This window comes from Sus scrofa, chromosome 10, assembly GCF_000003025.6.
Source record: "Sus scrofa isolate TJ Tabasco breed Duroc chromosome 10, Sscrofa11.1, whole genome shotgun sequence".
In the NCBI taxonomy this organism is placed as follows: Eukaryota; Metazoa; Chordata; class Mammalia; order Artiodactyla; family Suidae; genus Sus; species Sus scrofa.
Genome location: NC_010452.4, coordinates 60,725,956 through 60,750,303, shown reverse-complemented (window position 1 = coordinate 60,750,303; position 24,348 = coordinate 60,725,956). Strand labels below are relative to the sequence as shown.

The following is a 24,348-nucleotide window of genomic DNA, read 5'->3' as shown; positions in this document are numbered from 1 at the left end:
CTGTGCTGTGCAGCAGATCCTTGTGGAGTAGGGATCATCTTTTCAACTCTTTTCTGGAAAAAAAAAAAAAATTGAAACATTAGTGATGTGTGTAAAAAAGTCTTTGCTTGGTTACTTTTGCTTCCAGCTGATGAATAGTCTTCAGAGAGCGGTGAGCTCATCAATGGTGTCGGTACACAGAATGTAATGCATGAGTAAGAGAATGGTTCTATCTGTGGACGCAGGGCGAGTAGTTGAGGTTTGGCGAATTTCACGAAGCACCTTTCATCCACGACGACTGTTTTGCATTTCCTGCGGCCTTCCAATCTTCAGAGCTTTGCCTTCACGGTTTATTTCATACCCCAGCGAACATTCTCCAACTTCGCTTTCTGTGCTTATTCATACTTGCACCATTTTTTCCAGAAACACCTCTTGCCAACGTTGCTACGGCTCAGAATTTTCCTAATGCTAAACATGCGGGGGACAGAATTGTCCATGGGGTGACAGAGGAGGTAGGGGCTGTATCCATGACATCCATCTTGCTTCCCCGCCCACCAGGAAGTTTGGTTTCTTTACCCCGATGCCCCATGGCACTTTATCTTTCCAAGGTGTTCATCATTCTTTACTTCGTATTGAAAGTACTGAGATCTGAAGTGTATATGCATATGTATCTTCCTATACGTATGTATATAATACACATAGGAAGATACATACATACATAACATACATTTGTATGCATGGCCTTGAGTTCTGAAGTGTAAAAAATTTTCAGGTTTCTAACCAGATTACGTATTTTTTGAAAGTGCTCTGGACTTTTTATTTATTTCCCTCAGCACTACCAGCATAATTTTATATGTTTGTGTATGTATATGCATTGCCTCTGTATGTTTGTATGAGTGCATGCGTTTGTAAACGTGTGTGTGTGTGTGTGTGTATGTACTTACATATGGACATTCGTATGTGTAAATGCTGAGCCAGGAATAGTTGGGTGAAGGAGTATAACTGAATCCTAGTCCATTGTTAGTCTGGTTAATGTTGGGATTCATTTTTTCTGCTCTCTCTTTTCACTGCTGGTGTGTAGACTAGATGTCGAACCTCAGAACAAGGCGGCCCATCCAGTGTTAGAAATATGACGATCTGAGTTCCCGTCGTGGCGCAGTGGGAACGAATCTGACTAGGAGCCATGAGGTTGTGGGTTCAATCCCTGGCCTTGCTCAGTGGGTGAACGATCCCGTGTTGTTGTGAGCTGTGGTGTGGATTGCAGGTGTGGCTCGGATCTGGTGTTGCTGTGGCTCTGACATAGGCCGGCAGCTATAGCTCTGACTCGACCCCTAGCCTGGGAACCTCCACATGCTGTGAGAGTGTGGCCTTAAAATGACAAAAGACAAAAAAAAAGAAAGAAATATGACAATCCTCCTAAACTGCATTTTAGTGCTTTTGCTTATTGACAGATACTCATCGAACACCTAAGGTGAACTCAGGCATCATTATAGGTGCCTTGTGGTATTTAAGCAAAAAATAATGGAAAATGAATTAAAATAACTTGCAACCAAATGGCAGTTCCACTGAAAAAACAGTTACATAGTACAACAGCTTGAAGATTTGGATATTTGGCTTCTTCAGAAACTTTGCAGGACAGTAGTTGAGTTACTGAGTTGGGGATCACGTCGACATGATGCCTTAGAAACCCAAGGACAAGAAGGCAGTTTCAGAGACCACAGTGCCCTTTGAGCATGTCCTGGAAGAAACCAGTTCTCATGTGTGGAGCTTCATGGAGAAGACATTGCACCAAGAAGCCCAGTGAGAATCCCCGGAGCTCATTATCGGCTTTGTGTACTTGACCACTGAGGAAGGAGTATCATGAACTTTCACAGGCCTTCTGCCCAATGTTAAGTTCTCAGATTCACCCTCCCAGCTGAAGAAAAGGTTCCTCTTACCTGCTGGGGGTTATCCTGGAGTTAACAGGCCCATTCTGAAAGCTGACCTTGGTGCCGGTCTTCATAACTGGTTTGGAAAGTCCAAAGATACCGCCGTATAACAACCAGCACAGGTGTTGTGGTTCAGGGTTGTCTCACCATTCTTGAGGCTCAGGCCTCCTTCCCTGTATCCATTGTGTCGTGGGTTAACATGGACCCATGAAACAGGATGAGGTGTTCTCTGCTATGTTGAAATAGCATAAAATGTTACACATGGGCTACACCTCACAGCTAGTTGTAGCTCAGTGGTCACTTGGCCTTGGTGTTTTTTTCAGGGAAAGAGAAGTCTCAGTGGGTGGAAATAAGAGGACGATTTCAAGGGTTGGCCCAAGGATTTACTTCTGTGGACACTCAGAAAACCGAGCAGTCTTAAGGAAAAAAAAAAAAATGGTTTTCTACTAATTTGCAGATAAAAGAGGGTAGATGATGTGTAGTATTTTGGATGACTATTGAGTTTAAGTCTTGTTTTCATGGTTCAAACTTTTTTTTTTGGTTTTGTTTTCAACAGAAGGTACATTTTATATCTGTGTGCAGATGTGTATTCCATTTAGTTATCCTCAGGTTGTCTTATTTTATCTAGGTCTCTTGTGTCACTCCTTCCTGCTTTGTTTTTAAGAGTGTCTCCGCCAATTCAATGTGTCCATCATTGTGTAGTCAAGAACAAGGGGGAAAAAAAGAAAGATGATTTGCATTATTTGTTGCAAAAGATGCACTGCTTGCTAATGATGTAATATTTAAAATTAGCCTCTAGATAGTTTTAATTTCTATCTTATTTTGCTATTTATACCGGTTTTTATAAGAAGCTTATGGTTTTAAGAGGGCAACAGCCTGATAGACAGGAGGGCAGAATATCAAGGAAAGGAAATACAGACATGCTTTCACCACAGTGAGGCTGCATGGCCTCAAGAGCAGGACTGAGGAATGAAAATAAACTACTTGCATGATGCAGCAAATGTGGGTAGTTGAGGTAATACCTCAGAAACTCACAGGATCCTGAAGACTCAGGGATCTGTGTATTCAACAGTGACAGGGCCAATGAAATTGTCTCTGTGTCATACATTTTCAGTTGCAGGAAGTTACAGCTCATTCAAGATCTAATATCCATAATGCAGTGTGACAGCAGCAAAGTCACTCCACAGGTAAAAGGCTGAAATGAAAAGCAGTGCGAACTGCCTGCCAAGGAGAAGAAGTGACATGGTCTTATGTAGTCCCATGTCCAGAGGGTGTCACAGGACACAGGGAACAAGGCCACCACCAAGGGGACCTCTACGTCCTTATGAGCCATGCATCCAGAGTATTGCTCATCTGCGTGGAGACTTTTGCTTTGTCCAGAAACCAGCAGAGTTTCTCAGCCTCATGGTAGGACAATGAGGATTCTGAATAAGAGCTGGTGCTGGTGGTTCCTTGTCGCCAAAGCTACATCGTTGTGAAGATGGTGGCAGAAATGTCGGGTCAGATGCCGGTGATGCAAATGACTTAATTAAGCCCTGCTGTTAGGTTTGAATGTGTAAAACTGGAAGGAGCCCGAAGTGTGAAACAGGGGGCTGCATGTGCTGTCCAGGATTCTCTTGTGGACTTCCAGTGAGTTTTCCATCACAAAGTAGGAAAGAAAGTGGCTACATCTCATTTCTCCTAGAGACGCATGAGTGCATAAAAACCATAAAGGGGGGGGGACCGCCAGGTGGAATAACAGGGGCCTTGAATTGACAGATGTCAAGAATCTAGGTTTCTTTAAACTGTTAGAATCTAGAAGGCTAGAGCCATTGAGTGCTCTTCATTCAAATATTGACCTGTGAGTCCAATGTTGACTTTTCTCTTCATGGAAATACTGATGCTCTGGTCCAGCAGCTTCTGCTTTGGGACCAAGAAAAGCAATACAGATACAAGGCTCTTTGCGTCTCACAGTTAGAGGCGGGTGTCATGATGGTGATGCTGACGTTGGTTGTGAAAGGGAAGTCTTGTACATACACGTGCAAGATATAGAATATGTTAGAAAATATCTGAACAAAAGAACAAACATCATATTCCATAAAAAACAAACGGGAAACAGGTGTGGTAGGCTACCCTGGCGACATGTGTATCAGGACACTCCAGTGAGTGTCATGAACCGTGTTTTCTAGGGGGAAATCTGAATCTCTAAAGAGCCAGGTAACCTCTATGCTGAATAGTCCCCGACCTGGAGCACCCATCCACCTGTAACGCCCACCCCCACCCATCGATGCTGTCTTCACACACCCAGTATCTTTTCTCTGGAGGGGCAGTAAAAGACACAGCCTCCTTGCAGGTGAAGAGGCGTAATTCTAGGACTGGACCTGCAAAGGACTTTGCCGTCTTGAAAGATCGCCCCCTCCCCTCCCTAAGTCTGCAAGCTTTGAACAGAGGCCGAAAGAGTCAATATTTGCCGAACAGACACTTGTATTGTGACAGTCGCTTGTCACAAATACGTTCTCTGTGTATGTTTTGGTTGAGTTGTATGTTACTGGATGTTTTCCACAGAGAGGAGAATTGCTAGTGTAGTGATGCCTGCATACATTTTGCTGAGGATGTCATTGCACCTGGAAAGAGAGGGGAGGCCCGCTGTCCTCCCCCCTCTTCCCACCTGAACGAGGGGCCTGTTGCAGCAAAGCCCAGCCGTCAAACCAAATGGAAGTGCTCCCCGCCAGAGAGCTCGCGCTTCTGCCCTCTCCAGCTGAGAGCGCTTGTGCCCACAGGTCTGCTGGTTCGTTTGAAAAGGTCTGGCGGCTTTGCAGTTGGGGGCTCTGGAAGCACCAGTGCTGAAACAGCGGTAGTCAGGTGTCGCCCTGGAAGATGTGTCCCCTCCAGACTTGGAGATGGCCACAAGGAAGGCTTTACGTAGGACTGGTTCTTAACCCGATCGGGGGCGTTGGTTTGATGGAGCATCACTGTGAGCCTCCCAGAGCACCGTGTGCTTTTCCCTTTCAGCATCTCTGACTCGCCAGTTGCCCTTGGGTGAGCTGCTCCTCCTTGCCAGGGGCTCCGTGCCTGCTATGCTCCCACCTCCAGTAGATGCCTGCTGAGGTCTGACCGACTAAACGCTTGTTTCATGTATCACTGCTTCCATTGACAATGGGGTCCGCAAAACAGAGCAAGAGGAGAGAGTCGGGAACATATGGGTACCGTGTCCTTCCTCAGAGCCCCCACCTGAGCAGAGAGAGGGAGCGTCCTGCTGACTGGGGCAGGTGGGGAGATCTGGTAAACCCAAGAGGGAGGCGTGTCTGGAATTGAATCGAAACACTCTGCTTTGAAGTCATTGAAATAACCTTGGCCATTGGCTCCAGAGGACATAACCCAGATCCTACAGCTTAGCACCTGTGCTGTTTGAATCCTTATGTTTCATGAGATCCTCAAACGGTAGTTCGTGCAGCCTCACAGAATCCGAAAAGATTAGGAATTAATATTGATTGGTGCTCTGAGAGGTGGGTGACCCATGAGAAAGACCGGAAACCTGTGCACTTTTCCTCCCGAGAAGTCACCTACCAGCCAGTTCTGGTACAGTGTGCAGGGACGTATTTTATGCCTTCTTTTAACTTGAAATATTGTCTAAATTTTTCTCGCGCAGTGCCATTGCTGTCTCAGGGCTTGTTTCAAAATAATTTATATGCACCTTCTATATTAACCTGCACACCTCTTTCTAGCAATTTCTCCTTGCTTGACATGTCTTTTTTGGGTACATGACATGAAATCGTGGAGGTCAGGAGCCTGGGCCAAGTACATGGCTTATACAATATGTTTCTCTGGGTTCATTGAAAAAAAAAATTTGGACGCTCCGGTCTTAAAAAAGGTATTTCTTCCAACCCAACTCCAGTGTTGCTCACACCTGAGCAAACAGTTTTTCTAAAATAAAATAATTTTATCAATGCCCAAGAAATATGCTACGAGAAAGATCCTTGCCTTTCCAAGAATTGTTCTAAACACCCATAGTCATTTTTCCCTCCTCCTTGAGGGCTGATAAAAGTTTCTATCTCAGAGAGAAGGGTGCTCTAAGCTGCTGTACACTTATACATGTTCTGATTCATCTTTTCTTTATAAAATTCATCATTATACTGTTCTCCTGCATTTTGGTTAATGGTATGGCCTCCCTTTCCCAGAAACCCTGGCAGCAGGTGGGCAGTGGTGGTGCTTGTCCAAGTAGGATCTGAGGCTTCTAAGTCCAGCATCTCTTGGGATAGGGGTGCAGATTCTAGGATCTCTCTGTAAATCTGTGAGTTCAGATTCTCTGGGCATGAGCCCTGGGGTATTTACATATCTGCCAAACTCTCAGGTGGTTCTTGGCCCTTGAGAACAATGAGATCCATTCAGCAAATACTCCTTATGGTCTGGAATGGACCAGGCACTTCCCTCGACCCTGGAAATGAAAAGATGCACAAAAACAGGCATGGTGCCCGATCATGCTGCTTTGCACTTGTTGAGAAACATGACTCAGCCTTGGATGGTTGAGAGGGACGGCTTCAGACCTGGAGCTGACATTTCCCATCCATCAGCCAATTAGAAAATACCTCCCCAGTTCCTAGGAGAAAGGCACTGTGCTAGACACTTGAGGTGATGGAGAGTGTAAGACATGGCTTCTAGGCTTGGAGGAGCTTCAAGCCTGGTTGGCAGAGCATCATGTGGAAAGTTAAATAACAAGAGAAGAGTCGAATAATGCAGAACTACAAGGAAACTATCATCTAAGGCATGGGTGATGGATAAGGGAGTGAGCCTAACAGCAGCTCGTGGTGCTCTAAATGTCACTGTCTCTTTCCTCAACGTTTCCTTTCGTCTAGATTTTTTCTCCGTTCTGAGTCCATCCTAATTCTAGAATTCTTATAAAAATGTTAACATATAATATTAAATATCTTAGTTTGGGGTTGATAGATAATAGATGCAAACTATTCCATTTAGAATGGATAAGCAATGAGGTCCTACGCTACTGCACAGGGAACTATATCTGGTCTCTTGGGCTAGACCGTGATGGAAAATAATACAAGAAAGGGAATGTATATATATATATGGATGACGGGGCACTTTGCTCTACAACAGAAATTGTCACAACACCCATAAATCAACTATAATTGAAAAAAAATTAAAAACAGAAAATCACTCTTGAAATGTTTCATTTTTAAATGATTTTAATTTTTTATTTTTATTCTTTTTTCCATCATAGCTGGTTTACAGTGTACTGTCTTTCACATCGCAGGTCGGTGTTTGGGGGTGTTCGAATCAGAGGGCATTTTGTGTCAGATCATGCTGCAGACTTAAGATTATCATTCAACTCTAAAGCAAAGATACACACATTAATTATGCAGAGGTCTATTCAGATAAAATAGGTACCTTTTTGGTTCTAAAAATGCTACCGAGGTGGACTACATGTGTATGTGTACACATATGTAAACATGGCATACATGAGTTTATGCACATACCTATGTGCATATACCCACATGAAAAAACCCAAGGAGGAAGAAGACATGCTTGGAAAAGAAATGATGAAAGAATCCGTTAGCTCAGCTGGAAGTTGTAGGAACTTTTTGGACCATTTGAGATATTAGAATTGCTGCAGGTGGGCTTTGCCGAAGAAATTGGAGCATCCACTCTGGAGAATTTTAAAGAGGTCGGTCGACGAGAGCACGTGAGACGTGTCCCCTGTGATACTGTCCCATCAGATCTCCTGGGACCGCCCCTCGCTGTGTTGGACGTTCAGGCACATTTCGTGAGAGTCGGATGCTTAGAGATCCTTTAGAATCGTGGGGGCAGAGGCTGTATCATTGGGGTGGTTAACACTTTGTTTTCTGGGTCACACAGTTCTGTGTGCATGTCAGATGCTCTCCTTTTTCTGTGTGGCCGTGGGACTTAGTTCTTAGACTCAGTTTTCTCATCGATAAAGTGGCCTGTCAAATAGGACCTATCTAGAACGTATTACGTTAATAGATGCTAAGCCCTTACCCAAAACAAAATAAGCATAAAATAAGCCCTCAGGAAATAGGAGGCTTGATTGGTACCATCGTTGTTTCTTGTCTGTTAGAGAAACCCACTGTATAGTTATGTGTCTTTCTCTTAAAAAAAAAAAGACAAATTAGGTTCGACAAAATAGCATATTGGCATTTTGGAACAGCCGATTCTACATGTATTTCAGCAAGTGGGAAAATGTTTCTTTTTTAATAGAACTATCCATATTCGCTCAGTTTCCCAAAATCTCGGAATCGTGGAGACAAGCTCCAAATAATCAGTCTGTACTGAGAGGGGAGGGCACAACTTTACAAATACATTATTTAGTAGCTCGTAGTGCATATACCAACCAGTGTGTGCTCAATTTAGGATGATAAAAATAGTTGCAACAAGGGAGTTCTCTTTGTGGCTCAGTGGTTAACAAACTTGACTAGGAACCATGAGGACGCAGGTTCAATCCCTGGCCTCCCTCAGTGGGTTAAGGATCCAGCGTTGCCATGAGCTGTGGTGTAGGTCACAGATGCCGCTCAGATCTAGCATTGCTGTGGCTGTGCTGTAGGCCAGCAGCTGTAGCTCCGATTGGACCCCTAGCCTGGGAACTTCCACATGCCATGGGGGCAGCCAAAAAAAAATTTTTTTTTTTTTTTTTTTAAATGGAGCAAAATTAGCACACTGTGAAGCTGTCTTGAAGCAGACAGTGTAACAATTCCCATAAAAGAAACCCGGAAATACTGACAGCAAGGATGGTGACGTTTTCATTTTCACTTCCTAGCAGCTGGTGTTTCTTGGAGCTGTTTGCATATTCAATATTAGAACCCTGCTGAAAAATAAACCGAGACACGACATGGAATTACCTTTGCCCCGAGGCTCAGGCCTGGGACCCAGAGGGGACCTGGCTGTCTTGGATGCCGTTTCTTAGGTGTGCCACCTGGAACGCTCAACCAGCCAGGCCCAGCCTTCAGCTGAAGCAGAGGACCTTCTGAGCAGTGGTGCTGTTAAAAGCCCCCCAGCTCTTACCTGCTCGTCCTTTGTTTCTTCCTGGGAGAGGCTTGATGCACCCAGCGCACACGCGTTCCCAGATCGTGGTCTGTCCAGAACTGTGCTGAGTGCGTGCAAGATGCTAACATGTGTTCAGTGGCAGACCAGCTCTTGAGGGTGATTGGCAGAGCCCCGTTCTCCCTCCCGAACGATTTGTAGTGATTTAAGAGGGAACCTTGGGTGCTGGGCTGGAGAAAGGCCGTAAATTATCAAGCCTAAGCGAAAGGCCCTGCTTATCTTGTAACCCGAGCCTGGAACGCATTGAGGGCATTAAGTGCATTGGTATGTGACTGAACTGATGGGAATTAATATGTAATCACTGGTTCTTAAAGTACGGTGATGGTGATTATGTTCTCTGTATTCTGTTTTCCTTTGAAAATACCGTATAATGTAATTATAATTAATAACTCCAAAGATAGGCTCAATTACTTAAGTCACGAAAATGAATTAGCATCATCACATGGAGTTTCTCAACCACCCCGGATAGAGTAGCTCCAGAAACAACAATGCTGCTGAGAATGTTACCAGTAAAGAAACTGAAATGAATAGATACTGAGTTTTTGCTGAAATCAGTAGTTTTAAACAATGAAAAAAAAAAAAAAATTTCCAGAACCGGGTAGCTTACTCTTAGCCTTAAAACTTTGTCAGTTTTGTGAATCTGTTCTTTTTATGCATCTTGGTGGTTGAGTTGTAACTATCATTTTTTTAATTATAAAATTACATTCCAAGAAGGCTTATCTTGGCAGAATATAGTTTAAAATTGTTTTAAAAGAGCGAGAAAAGAAATCTTATTAAAATCTAGGATTATTTTTCAATCATTCACCTACCTTTTGAGGAATATTTTTAAATGTCAAAAAAACACTTATATTAGGAGTTCCCGGCATGGCACGGAGGAATGGAATCTGACTAGGAACCATGAGGTTGCGGGTTTGATCCCTCGACTTGCTCAGTGGGTTAAGGATCTGGCGTTGCCTTGAGCTGTGGTGTAGGTTGCAGACATGGCTCGGCTCTGGTGGTGCTGTGGCTGTGGTGTAGGCCAACGGCTACAGCTCTGATTAGACCCCTAGCCTGGGAACCTCCACATGCTGCAGGTGTGGCCCTAAAAAAGACAAAAGGCAAAAAAACCAAAAAAAAACCCAAAAAAAACCAAAAACAAAAAAACACTTACATTAATGACATGTGCTCAAAGGGGCCATATTACTGTTTGCTTGTAAATATTTCAGTTACTTTTTAGGATGAAACTCTCATGCAGATTATGTGATTTTTTTTTTTTTTTGTCTTTTGTCTTTTGTTGTTGTTGTTGCTATTTTTTGTGCCACTCCCGCGGCATATGGAGGTTCCCAGGCCAGGGGTTGAATCAGAGCTGTAGCCACCGGCCTACGCCAGAGCCACAGCAACGCGGGATCCGAGCCGCGTCTGCAACCTACACCACAGCTCACGGCAACGCCGGATCGTTAACCCACGGAGCAAGGGCAGGGACCGAACCCGCAATCTCCTGGTTCCTAGTCGGATTCGTTAACCACTGCACCAAGACGGGAACTCCTATGTGATTTTTTTATGTCAAAGGGAAATGTAGAGAGAAGAATTTCCGATCACCAAAGTTTGTGAGTTGTTTCAGTGCGGTTAACAGATGTGTTTCCCCATTTTTATTCTCGTAGCTTCCGTAGGGCGCCGTGACTCCACTGGAGAGCTGAGAGGAATCCTGACTCCTCTAGGTTATAAAACCTATCAAATCTTCACCGTTTCCCTCTTTGGTCTTCTCTCTCCCCCTGCTCCCCACATCCGGTCTGAATTATCCTGTAAATTCTGTTCAAGTGCCTATTCTGTATCCACCCCCCCCCAACCCTTCGCAGGATCCCAGATTCAGCCTCCTCCTCTGCTCTCGTTTTATTCAGCAAACCACCTTTAGGCCAAACCCCGCCGGTCCCTCAGTAAAGTCTTCCACTCTTCTTCTCTAGTTACGTCTCTTCATCAGCACCTTCCACGTCTCATCTATATTCTTCTCTTTAGGAGGTTCAAGTCAGAAATGGTTTCTTGGGGTTTCACTCACAAAGAAAAATAGACCTTTTTTCTAATGGGAATGGTGAGCCTCGCATTGTGTTTGGGAAAATGGCCTCACTGCTTAGTCAGAAATGCTGAATGGTAACTAAACTCGGCCTAAAAGAAATCTAATTGGTAGGTTTTCACTCTTCCCCAGTCACTGGAACCCAAAATGACAGGACTTAGACATATACGTATGTATTTAGCCGCACCCACAGCGTGCAGAAATTCCTGGGCCAGGGATTGAACGCACATCACAGGGGCGACGGTGCTGGATCCTTAACTGCTAGGTCACCAGGGAACTCCAGAGTTTTATATTGCAGAGTCCGTCTCCTGCCCAGGGCGCCTCTGGCTGAGGTACTGAGGACGTGGAGTCGTCTTCCACGCTGCCCCGTCTGCCTTTTAGTCTCAGGCGTCTCTCTGCCTCAGTGGTTATATTCACTTGGACGAGCCTCTTTTCATTCTAGGAGCACATATTTTTAATCTTAAAAAAATATTTTCGTATGTTGCAAATATGTCCAAAGTGCTGGATTCTTTTGTCCGTACCTGTTGCTCTTTGACCGTCTTGGCGTGTGTTAAGTTACAGTCGTTTTCTGGAATAATGCCCATTGCTTATTTCCCTTAAACACAGAGATGCTAACTTTGGCTTTTAAATTCATCCGGTAGAACACCGCCCGCACTCACCCTGTGCCAGGCTCTGTGCTGGCCTCTGGGTGTGAATATCCGAGGGCAGGGCCCTTTCGTCAGGGAGCCTTGCCCACCCCTGAGGTCATGCATGTGATGCTGGGGCACTTAGCACAGTACTTCCTAACCTGCTCAGGGGTTAGGGACCGGCGTCGGGGAGAAGAGGTCCCTGAGGAGTGTGTCAGAGGCAGGTGGGGTTGGGCCAAACGACTGGAGCTCAGGGGCAGTGGAAGAGGGCGTCTGATCTACTGGGCCTCAGCGGGTCTGGAGCCCCCTTGAGGGCAGAGTGCTGAAAACAAGGCTGTGGACTTCGATCCAGACCAGCTCCTAAAAGGCCTTGATCATCCCGAAGAATCTGAAGAGTTTCTTTTCCAAAGGAGCTGAAGCGACAGCGGCAGATTTATATCCTTAAAAGATCCCGCTGGGAGCCAAGGGGTGTGGTCCAGATGAATCCGACCCAGAGTGTGGGGGACACAAATGCAAAGGGCCTTGGATCCTCGGGCCCTTTGCTGTTGCCTTTGAAATGCAGAAGAATTCGTCACTGCATATCGATTTAGGTGGCAGTGCGTTCCTCTGGATGGCCATGTGCCTTGGTAGAGGACCTCAAGAATCCAGAGACCTGTTGGAGCTGCTTCCTGTCTTCAAGACATGGAGAGTCCAGTTTGAAAGAGAGATGATGACTTAGCGAGTTCCCATGGTGGCTCAGTGGGCTAAGAACCTAGCTAGAGTCCACAAGGATGTGAGTTTGATCCCTGGCCCCGCTCAGTGGGTTAAGGATCCGGCATTGCCATGAGCTGTGGTGTCAGTCGAAGATGTGGCTTGAATCTGGTTTGGCTGTGGCGTAGGCTGGCAGTTGCCGCTCCAGTCCAGTCCCTAGCCTGGGAACTTCCCTATGCCACAGATGCGCCCCCCCTGCTGCCCCCCCAAAAAGACCTAATGTGTGGTATATAGTGGTTGAATCATTTGCAGAGTTTGTTCATATACAGTATGTCTTGAGCTTTAAAACAATGGTGATTTATCACAGTGGTTAGAGCCAGGATGCTATTTACGAAGGACTCTACCCGAGACTTAGCCGTGTGCTATGGACGTGTTGGGAAGCCGCAGATCTCCGGCTCCAGCCAAGGTCTTTGTCCCTCCTAGTGTGAGATTTTGCCACTCTACCACACAGTCCCACTTGTTAAATAATAATACAGTAATTAGGTAACTATAAAAGATGAAAATATATGGGATCTATAAAATGTGATTATTCATCCGCCAGCGTGTATAGATAGGAACTATGTGGTGAGCTTGGAGAAGAACTCATTCCTCTGTGTCTTTCTCAAATGGTAATTTGCCTCTTTTTTTTTTTTTTTTTTTTGCTATTTCTTGGGCCGCTCCCGCGGCATATGGAGGTTCCAGGCTAGGGGTCGAATCGGAGTTGTAGCCACCGGCCTACGCCAGAGCCACAGCAACGCGGGATCCGAGCCGCGCCTGCAACCTACACCACAGCTCACGGCAACGCCGGATCGTTAACCCACTGAGCAAGAGCAGGGACCGAACCTGCAACCTCATGGTTCCTAGTTGGATTTGTTAACCACTGCGCCACAACAGGAACTCCAGTAATTTGCCTCTTGATGGAGCAGGATGCTGGTTCTGCGGTGAAGAAACGCATGAAGAAAGGGGCAGGTAGGACATAAGAGCTTGTGCCCCAAAGTTCTTGTTGCGGATTTAGGCAAAGAACTGGACTTTTTGCTTGGATCCAAAGGTGAAGAATTTGAGGGTCAAGGTGGAAAGTATCCGGGCTGTTGAGTGTGACCGCAGGGCTTATGAAGACAGAAGTAGGAAGGGAGAGCTAGGCAGCGGTGCATGGAATGAATGGGCAGGTGAGATGTGCAGTCAGGTCAGCTGGGAAGAGCTGACAGTAAAGCCAGGGTGTGTCCTCCCCTGTCCGCCTGGGAGAACATCCTGCCACCTGCTCTTCATTTCTTCTGTTCTGTCCCGTGTGCCTCCACTTGTCACCCATGCGTTCCACGTTTCTCCTGTGTTTGAGGCGATTAAAGAGATTTCCCCTCAGCCCACCAATTCCTAATGCTCTTCTTTCTGTCGCTTTTTCATAACCCTCACATCCATTTCAGTAAACCTATTTGCTCCTCTTTAAAACTCATGATTCCTGTCCAGGCTACCTTGTTTTATTGCACTTCATTTTATTGCACCTTGCAGATAATGCCTTTTTTTTAAAGTAAGGATTTGTGGCAATCCCATGTCATCAGATGATGGTTAGCATTTTTTAGCAATAGGTTATTTTTAAATAAGTTACATGCCTTGTGTTTTTCTTTTAAGACAGTGTTGCACACTCCCTAGACTAATGGATACAGGCTAAATATAACTTGCATCTCCTGAGTAACCAGAATATGTATGTGACTTGCTTTATTGCCGTGTTTGCTTTATTGCAAGGGTCTGCATTCTTTCTGAGGCGAGCTGTCTACTGAGGTTTTTCAAACTCTTGAAATGCTAGGTGCTTGAGAGAAAGACACGTTCACTTCCTTCCAGGGCTGGGGACTCTGCCACTGCAGCCTAAGGTCTCACACTTTGCTTTTCCTTTCACTTCACATTGCACTGGGGCCTGGCTGACTTACCCTCCAGCCAGGTAATTCTTGCTCTTACCGTGTTCTGCCTTCCTCAGCATTCGGGAAATGTGCTTTTGCAACGATTTTTCACCCCACCCCCACCCCCCGTGCATTAGATGTACGTTTTCTAATCTGTGTGTCATCGGTTTGCTCTTCTTGCCTTCGTTCTCATCCCTTTAGCACTAGATAAACTCTGCACATGCCCTGCTGCTTATTCTCCGGTTCACAGTCCCCACCTATGGCACCAGTCTAGGCTTGACCTCCCTTTCACTCTACTGCCTGACATCTCTCCATACTTGGAAGTCTCTAGAAATAACTTTGCATTTATGGTCATCTTTCATTTGACTACATTTCTCCTCAAAGGCTCCCCCTGACTCAAAAGAAAAATTGGAGGGAGTTCCCATTGTGGCCCAGTGGGTTAAGAACCCAACTAATATCCATGAGAATGTGGTTTGGATCCCTGGCCTGGCTCAGTGGGTTAAGGATCCGGCCTTGCCGCAGGCTTCAGTGTAGGTTGCAGATGGGGCTTGGATCCCATGTTGCTGTGGCTGTGGTGTAGGCCAGCAGCTGCAGCTCCAATTCAACCCTAGCCTGGGAACCTCCATATACTGCAGGTACGGCCCTAAAAAGACCAAAAAAAAAAAAAAAAAAAAAAAAAAAAAGGCTAAAAAAATCGGAGTGAGCATAGAATGTCTTTACCTTATTCCTCAAAAAAGGGAAACTGCAATAAAATGCACAGACATGCACAGAATACAGCATAGTCATGGCCCCATATGGACGTGGGGGCCCCCCCGTGTGGACTGGGGGAGCTGCTGACAGTCAGTTCCCAGCCCGGCGTGGTTACATTTTCTTTTCACTTTCAGATTCACTCTCTAGGCCACTGGTCGGTGTGGTGTGTTTAATATGGACATTATCTCGTGAAAATGCCACATTGCATGATGTTGGAACAAAGTTTCAGTGTCATTGCCTCTAAAGACATTCTCAGCTCTGCACCTACAGCTCAGTATCTCCCTCGTTTCTGGCAAGGTCAGAAAAGCAGCAGGCGTGTGAGGAAGGGAAGAAAAAAAGAAAAGCACCTGTCTGCCCTGCTCAGGATGATTTGTGTACTTGGGCAAGTAGGCGACATATCTAAGCGGTAGTGGATGTTACGTTGATAGATTTAGCTGAGGGCCACTCTGCCCGGCGATAAGGGGTGTGGGCCGCACGGGGAAACAGGGCGCCCAGTGCAAAATGTTAGTTATTCGTTGCCTCTGGGAATGGACTCCATGTAGTTTGCAGTAGAATCCTAGTATCTTTCACTTCTTCTCGGACTCCTTTGTTAGCTTGATCCGAGAGAGCAATTTACAAAGGAAAGAAACTTCTGGGATACATCTACAGAAACAGTGAGGGACCACATTCTCCTCCTCTTACAGAGCATTCTGCACATCCCCCCCAAGCTTGAAGCCCCACGGGATGTGCTCTTTGGGGGTCCAGGGAGTTGGAAATACACAGCCCACTAAGGCTGTGTTGTTTCTTTCTGTGTCGAAGGTAGAGCAGCTTAATAGAATTGGAATCGGACTAAATCCAGCCACTTAGCGTAACTGTCTGCCTCCCTTTCACGTGGGAGCTGAAGGTAATCTGCTTGTGAGGCACTTTCCTTTACGACCGCAGCAAGTCCCACATTCTGGAAGCAAATGTTGTATTTACCATAATCCACGAAAGGAAGAAGCCCGGGCTAAAAATACAAAACAGCACAAATGTAAAACATTGCTGCCACTCCAGTCCTGTAATTGGTCCATAAACGCGTCTCCAGCATCTGTGTGGCTGAGATACTTTTATGTGTCGTTGAAAGAGCTGGCTGCGCTTCAAATAGGTTTTCGGGGGCATCGGGATTCATAAGCGGCTCCGGCACACGTTTTGTGCTGACCAAGCAAAGAGTGGCAGGTTGTCCATTGGACTCCCACGTTTGAAAACACGATTGCCTGGTGAGTGAGTACATTTAATATGAGAAACAGGTAGAATTGCGCGCCCAGAACCAATTGGTGAGGTGGAGATATTAAAGGCTAGAATTGCTCGGGGAAATCGGTATTCTCACATCAGCTCCTGAAGAAGGGCGGGGATGCTGAGGAGGAAGCAGAGAGAGGAAGTGAGCTGTGGGTAGATGCCTGGGGACTACAGACAAGGGGTACGCAGTGAATGCCCTTGAACCTCAACCTGGAGCGACCACGGCTAAAGCAAGTAGCGTTTGGAAAACCCGGGCAGGCCTCTCTGGTAAAAGAAGTGGCTTGATTTATTTATTTTTTTTCCTTTAGCATCATTTTCAGTGTTAAGTTTTATTTAGCATTCTGGGTACCTGGGGTGCCATGGCTTTTACCTGTTGCTATTCACCTTGTTTGAAAAATGATGATTCCTTGTTTTAGGCATTTTTCCCCATTTTTCAGATATTACTTAAAAATCAGAGAGCAGTGCGAAAGCACCTTCACTCTGTTTAACCTTTCAAAGAGCTCACTTGGTCCTCAGGACGGCACACAGACAGGCCTCTTTGGACTCACTCTCTAGCTGAAGGACTTGGGATTGGGTAACTTGCCGAGGATTACGTAGCAAGAAGGCTGCAGAGCTGGGATTTGAATGGGAGTCAGGCTAGCATCAAGCCTTCCTTCTTTTCCTTTGATTACCCTTCCGAGAAGTGTTTTGGAGTATTTTAAAGGCACTTAGTGAAACAGGCAATTATAAGTGAACGAATGGATGGTTCAAATCATGGTACCTTGCTGGGTAGTTTTTAAGGGCATTCATAGAGAAGAAACGTTTTTGTTACAGTCTAAACTAGGAACTTGGTTTGGTCCCTTCCCACTTCTTTCTCCTCCCTTGTGTGGCCATGTATGTGCCAGGCAATGAGTGCCCCCGAGCCGGCTGGGGAATTGCCCACGCGGTGGGTAGGAGAAGAGTGTCAGGCTCGGAGAAGCACATTCTGTCATTTGCTGCTGGCCACGGGCTCACGTGCTTTTCTGTGTGGATTCTAAGTGATGGACTCATTCCTGTGATCTAAGAGGTCTTTTCAGGATTCTTTCCTTTCTGAGGCCAGAGGCTCCTGGTTCTCCATGTCAGTAGATAGCTCATTTCCACACCCCAAAGTGTGTGGATTCATGTAATGTTATCTTTTCCTGATCTCCCTGATGTAGCTTAGATGCCGGGGCGGGGCTGGGGGCGGGGGGGAGAGCGGTTTAGTAGCCAGATCAAGGCCATGGCACATGAATGGGAGGTTTGCATGTATTCATTTAAAAGTTGGACCTTAATGGAGTTGCCACTGTGACTCAGTGGGTTAAGACCCCGAGTGGTATCCATGAGGACGTGGGTTCCATCCCTGGCCCTGCTTAGTGGGTTAAGGATCCCGCATTGCCGTGGCTGTGGTGTGGGCCAGCAGCTACAGCTCCATTTCAGCCCCTAGCCTGGAACTTCCATAGGCTGTGGGTACAGACCTAAAAGACCAAAAAAAAAAAAAAAAAAAAAAAAAAAAAAACCATAAATAAATAAAAGATGGACCTCAAATGGTGAATGTAGTTTTACAAATTGGTATTGATATTTGATTGGTGCCTTAGTAAGTGTTGCTAGAAGTCATTGGAACTTCTGACTGAATTCTAGTTTCTTATCCCAGCCAGCCAGCCACCTGCCAGTCCCTTGTGTGCACCAGCGCCACCGCTTAAGCGGCAAAGATACTCCAGGGCAATGACCATCGCAGTGAGTGGAAGGTGATGGATTCCAATAGCACTGCTGCTTGGAACATTCAGTTTTTGGGTTTCGCGAAGGGTGATACCTCGGGGAGAGGCCCCCAAACTTTTCATCGGCTCTGGTCTTGCAACTCTTAGGAGGTGTCAAGATGCCAGCGGTGGTGGTACCAACAGAAAACTGGTGGCTGGCCAGGTCCAAAAGGTCACATCTTAGGTGGTTGCTGAATGTTTTCAAGAACCAGTTTTAAGATTGTTAGCTTCAGAGGTAGAAGTAATTAAAAACCAGTCCTACTTCTCTCCTTTTTTGTTTCTTTTAATACGATGGGCCCCAAGAGCTTCTGTAGTCATTAAAAAATAAAATGCTTGTGCAAAGCTTCTCCCCATAAGCCTTTTTTTGAGCATGGCCCCCTTGCATACAAACCAGGATGTCTTTGTTAATTAAGTAGGTTAAGCCTGTTAGAACGATTGAGCTCAGTGTTTCATAATCGCATGGCAAGAGATGCCAGGAAGTGGAGTTCTCTTGTGTAGAGAGTAGACACTGAGTCATAGAAACATATATAATCACTGTTTGCTGCTTTTATTAAGGAGGAAATTGCTCTGATTGTCATTATCTCCATGGTATGGAATGGAGAGTTCAAGTTGCCTGTATCCCTTGAAAATTTATTTTTATGAACACCTGATCGCAGTGTGCACAACTTCCAGGTAGAGTCATGCCGGGGTTTCACATGTGGGGAGGTGGTCACCATGGCAACAAAGAGGCTTCTTTTCCCAGGAAGAGCCACACATCAGAAGGACAATTGGCCTGACGGTGTCAGAAATAGTATATGGATGTTAGGTTCAAATACATTTTACATTAAAGGAGAACTAGAGCTCAGCACCATCGGAGCTGCCGAAAACCACCTGTTCTTGTTTATTTGCGTAAATTAAGCAGCAGTGAGATTGCAACTGGCGTGGCAAGGATGTGGTTTAATGAGGGACTCCTGTGCTTTTCTTGACTGCTCATTAAGATCCCTTGTATGAAAACGAATAGAGGAAAAGCTATTTCCACCCCCCCCCCAAACTGATACTTCTAGCAACAAATAGAACCCCATACCATGATGCATTGGGCTTTATTCAGATTTTTCCAAAGGTGGTCCTTGAACTCCTTTACACAGCATGGAACAGATGGATTTGCTTTTGCTGACGGGCTAGAAAAGGCAGAGTGTAAATATTAGAAGTGAACTTTGCCCAATATGCTGCTTTCTCCTCTCTTGAACCAGTAGAAATATAGGATTATAAATAATTGACACGGAGACTCATATCTGGCAGAAGAGACATAGATGCATTTTAATAAGAGTCAAGGACGGTGGATACCCGGGCTGGATGGCAAAGTGACACTCCTGTGATATTGTGGGTCGGAATAACATTGTGTCCTTTCTGGTTCTTGAGATGCTTGGCTTCCTAAGATGGCCATCTTTATTTAGATTAAGGACCCATTTAGAGTAGTTTTAATAATGTATGGTTTCATACATAAGTGGTTCCATAATTTATTTCTCTATTATTCTCTGCCAGGGTTTTGAATGTTATTGTTAATTAAGATGAGGAACAAAAGGCAGTGTCGTCCCCCCCCCAGCCAGTGAGGACAGTTGCCTTTTTGCTGTTGACTGTCATCCTAAAAACACCCCCCAAAACAGCCTTGTAAGCTGTCCATCATGGCCAGCTTGTGATTAAAAGCTGGCGTAATAAATCTCATTGGTCCAGATTCATAGGTCAGCTGCCACCCAGGCAGAACCCATTCATCACCAGTGACCCATTTACCAGAGGGAACCTGCTTTTGATTTCCAGTCCCTCCCACCTGCGCCCAAAGGCTGAGCCTGCGTCTGAATTTAAGAAGGTCCCCTGCGCCTTCATCAGCTGGTGCAATTTGATCTTCCCGCACAGCTGAAACCCACAGACCTTGAGGTTTGGGGGCATCTGGGCGAAGACTCCCCAAGAACAAATCCTTTCGATAAACACAACACTTGGAAGGATGAGCCCCATGGCCAAAGGAGATGGGATTTCCAGACGTGTGTCTGAAATAAACACCAAGGCTCCGCCCTTTCTGAGTGTGGCTTCAGGACATCCCTGGCGTTCCCCTGATTTCTCCATCTTCCCATGCGTGCACTCGCGGGCCTTGGGAGCCGGGGGTGGGATGTGGCCAAGCTGTCCATGGACTTCACAGAGCTTTGAGGTGCTAAGGACACCTCCGGGTGAAAGCCTCAAAAATGAGCAGACATGGAGTGTCCGTCGTGGCGCAGTGGTTAACAAATCCGACTAGGAACCAGGAGGTTGCGGGTCCCATCCCTGGCCTCGCTCAGTGGGCTGGGGATGCGGCGTTGTCGTGAGCTGTGGTGTAGGTCACAGACGTGGCTTGGATCCCGAGTTGCTGTGGCTGGGGTGTAGGCTGATGGCTACAGCTCTGATTCAACCCCTAGCCTGGGAACCTCCATACGCCGCAGGTGCAGCCCTAGAAAGGACAAAAAGACAAAAAGTACAAAATAAAAGAGCTGACATGAAAACAGGTGTCGCGCTTTCGGTATGTAATTAGGCAGTTGCCCATCATCCTGCCCCCCACCCTCTCTGAATAGGCTCCATCCTCAGGTTTTCTCTCCCTGGGCTGTTTACCCTCCGCTCGGCTGAGCTAGCGACATCGAGGGCCTTTCTGCTGTTGAGTGTGTTCCTAACGCGATGGTCGGACACCCGGACCCTCATGTTCTGTTTCCCGGGCGAAGTGTGCTTTCTAGGATTGGTACCCATGACCCAGGGAGGGGAGTTAAAATCGTCTTCAGAGCCGTCTGGGTGGTGGCTTTTAATATTTCCGTATCTCCCTGCCCTTGTTGCCTTTTGGGGTGTCAGTATCTGTAGGGTTTCTGTTTTGTTACGGGTGTCAGTAACGTGAGACAGAAATCTTTGCAGGTAGTTTTTCTCTCCCTCAGTGTGTCTGACAGAAGCAAACACACCAACAGATGGTGATTTTTCGAAGTAAACTTGAAGCTAAGAGCAAGCTCCCCGGTAGCACGCCTTCCTTCCTTGGTTGATCGTCTGTATTGTTTGGGCACAGGCGCTAACTCTGTGCGTCGTTCCAGCGTAGTAAGTGTATCCACTTGGATATGAACAGGAGCCCTGGCGTCTGAGTCCTGGAGGAGCTCACTGTCTATTCCACATGGTAGAAAAAGCTTCTTTGCTTAGTCGTTTTTTATGATTCCTTTTTGTTTTGGTCTTTTGTCTTTTGAGGGCTGCACCTGCAGCATATGGAGGTTCCCAGGCTAGGGGTCAAATTGGAGCTGCAGCTGCCAGTCTACACCAAGCCCCAGCAACACCAGATCCGAGCCACTTCTGCAAACCTACACCACAGCTCACGGCAACGCTGGATCCTTAACCCACTGAACAAGGCCAGGGGTCCAGCCCGCAACCTCATGGTTCCTAGTCAGATTCGTTTCCACTACGCCATGGCAGGAACTCCTGTGATTCCTCTTCAACTGGTTGGATTTGATGACCCTATGCCATGGTCCATAAAAACAAATGTGCAACCCTAAAATCGAAAAGATATTTGCAACATCTTTCAGAGGAAAGGGCATTGCTGTACCAGTCTCAGTCGGCTTGCAGAGCAGCCCAAGCTCAGCTGCCTTTAGTCAAACATGAAACAACAAGATGAAAACAAAAAACCCAGGCAGCCATTTGTCTTCGGTGTTCCGTTTTGAACTCACTTTTAAAGCTGTGCCGTCCTTGAATTATAATCTCCTCCTTATTTCCCACGTGGATACCCGCCTTCTCTTTAAGGAGTCTCTTTAGCGGATATTGTCAATCCCGGAAAATGATGATTGTAATTTTGGTTGCCCCAGTTTAGAGCTGCCGTTTCAAAATTGAAGAACTATCGTAATATGCTTCGCGGTGTTGCTATTAAAGATAACCCTAATTATTTCAATAATTTACAAATACCCACAACAATCATTGCAGGTGACGTCTCAGCTTCTCTGCTTGACTTCCCACAACCTTTCAAGAGGGATGCGAAGTCATGAGACGGTTTTAACGGGGGGAAAAAAGTGAATTGCAGGAGTACCGATCAGGAATCCTGAAAGGATGAGGATGTTTAACTGACTAGACAAAGGCATGCTGTTTGTAATCCCTGTTTCCATGACCGCAGATGTTTCCTCGCCCAGTTTTTAGTAACGTTAGGGCTTGATTTACAACCGAAAAGGGTTCAGTCTCAAGCCGCACGGTCCAAGTTGAGTTAGGAAATTTAAACCTCATGACTTTTCCCACATATTCCCCAGGATTCAGAGGTCGCGTTGGCCCTGTTAAAGCATCGTACTGCTTAGTGTCCTGGGTTTTGCGTGCTCTGGAATCATTTTTCCTCTCCTGTCTTTTCCGTGGGTGGGATAACAGCAAAAGAAACCCGGGACGATGAGAGCACCTCATATGATAGACTTTCGCTGTGCTTGACAGGTTTTGGCTCTTTTTGTATTATTTTGCCCTGAGGTAGGGATCGAATGATTCCTTGCATGTGAGTGAGGTGGAGAGGATTTGGAAGCCCTGGAATTGAAAGCTCTCTCACCTTTCCACTCCTGCACGTGTACCGTGACGCACACCCAAGGGGACTCTGAGTATGGCCACGAGCCACAGTGTGGAACCCCTGCCTCTGAGAGGCACCTTGGCCCCAAGATCCTAGTGCCTCGTGACATAAGCCTTAACCTAGAAGGAGGCTTGAGGTTCAAGTCCTGGGTCTTCACATCCTCACGGTGAATTGAGTCCGGGAGGAGAGAACGGGAGGCAGGCTCCCGGGAAAATTGGTAGAGCCTTTCTCTTCAGAACCAGAGCATCCAGCTCAAGCCATTTGCGGCTCTGCCATGCTCCATCCTGCCAAGACGGGAGAGGTGCCCAACCCTGAGAGTGGGCGGTGGCCCTGGCGCATCTGGCACCAGCCAGATGAGCTACAAGGGAGCCGGCCAAGAAGAAAAAGAAATGCTTTATGGGGAGACAAGAACTTGTAGCTTCTTGAAAAGCCACACCAAAAGTTCCCACACTAGCACCATGGCCCAGTTATTCTAGACCTTGAACTTGACCCCATTAATTTAACTCCTGAGGCGTGGAGTTGGGGGGAAAGGCGTTATGGGTGCCAACAAGTGTGTTGTGGGCTGAATGTTCGTGTCTTCCCCGAACTTTGAACAGAAAAAAACATGGTGACACCTGGTTCACAACCTTGGATATTTGGCCTCCACGGTGATGGTATTAAGCAGCAGGCGGGACCTTCACGGGGTGAAGAGGTCCTGGGGCGGAGCTCTCAGGATGGGGTTGGTGCCCTTGCAGACGGGACCCCAACAAGCGCCCTTGTCCTTCCCGCTTGTAAGGACCTGGGAGAAGACGGCTGTCTGTGAACCAGAAAGCAGGCTCTCGCCAGACGCCAGATCTGCTGGCACCTTGATCTTGGACTTCTGGCCTCCAGAACTGTGAACAATAAGTGTCTGCCGTTTATAAGCCCCCCAGTGTATGGTCTTTTGGTTGCAGTGATCCAGACAAAGATGGGGTGGGAGGAAGATTTGATCAGCCACCTGTTCCCAGTGCAGAGGTCCTGCAGACAGAGTCACCTCAGCCCAGAAAAACAGAGCCATGTCAGAAAGGACCGAACTTTGAACAGAAAAAAAACATGGTGACACCTTGTTCACAACCTTGAATATTTGGTCGTGCGAGCTCCTAGACAGTGAGGAACGTGAGGCGGGGACAGTCACAGTCGGGACTGTGTCCTGAGCACAGACAGTGCCTGGCACTGGACAAACAGCACCTAAGTATGCGGCGACCAGAATGCGGTGGAATGAACGAGATGGCAGCGGACACGATGGCAGGTCAGAGCATGAGCTCTAAGGAGCTAATCCGGACCAGTCTTCCTTTTGTCCTTTTGTCTTTCTGGAGCGACCTTGATTTGTGGTTGACCCTTTAACTTTTCAGGGTCCTTCAAGACGGACATTTGTGAAGAAAACATAAAAAGGTGGTTCCATCCTTAAATCATCTTTTCCAAATAAAAAGAAACTTTTCCTTCCATTTCTTTTTCAAAGAATCTTAACCTTGAACTGTGCTGCTGTCTCCTCGCCATTTCACAGAATCAGCCTATGTATTCGCAACCTGTGTATTTATATCCAACTGACATAAATCCTGGTTGTCTTTTTTTTTTTCGGAGCTGACAGATGCTTCCCGGTAAAATTTCAGTGGCACACGTTTGGCTGTAGACCAGTCAGGGATGGTTCTGGATTCTGAATCCTAGCAATCCCATGCTGGTCACCCAGCAGCCTAGGGAGAAAGTTGCATCCATCCTGTCACCATGGGCTTGGTGGTGGCGTTAAGTCTCTGTCTATCACAGGCTGTCAC

General features: G+C 46.4%; 1 protein-coding gene across 22 annotated transcripts in view; it reads left to right on the top strand.

The window, feature by feature from the left end:
• The window catches only part of CELF2 (CUGBP Elav-like family member 2), a 362,707-nt gene that overhangs the window by 117,328 nt on the left and 221,031 nt on the right, over nucleotides 1–24,348 (top strand). Inside the window, exon 1 of one of the 22 annotated variants that reach the window (XM_021064248.1) lies at nucleotides 16,493–16,516. The exons of the other annotated variants lie outside the window; for them this stretch is intronic. The gene's annotated coding sequence lies outside the window, so the exon portion shown is untranslated. Of the gene's footprint in view, nucleotides 1–16,492; nucleotides 16,517–24,348 lie in introns of those variants that run through there. 22 annotated transcript variants of the gene reach the window in all.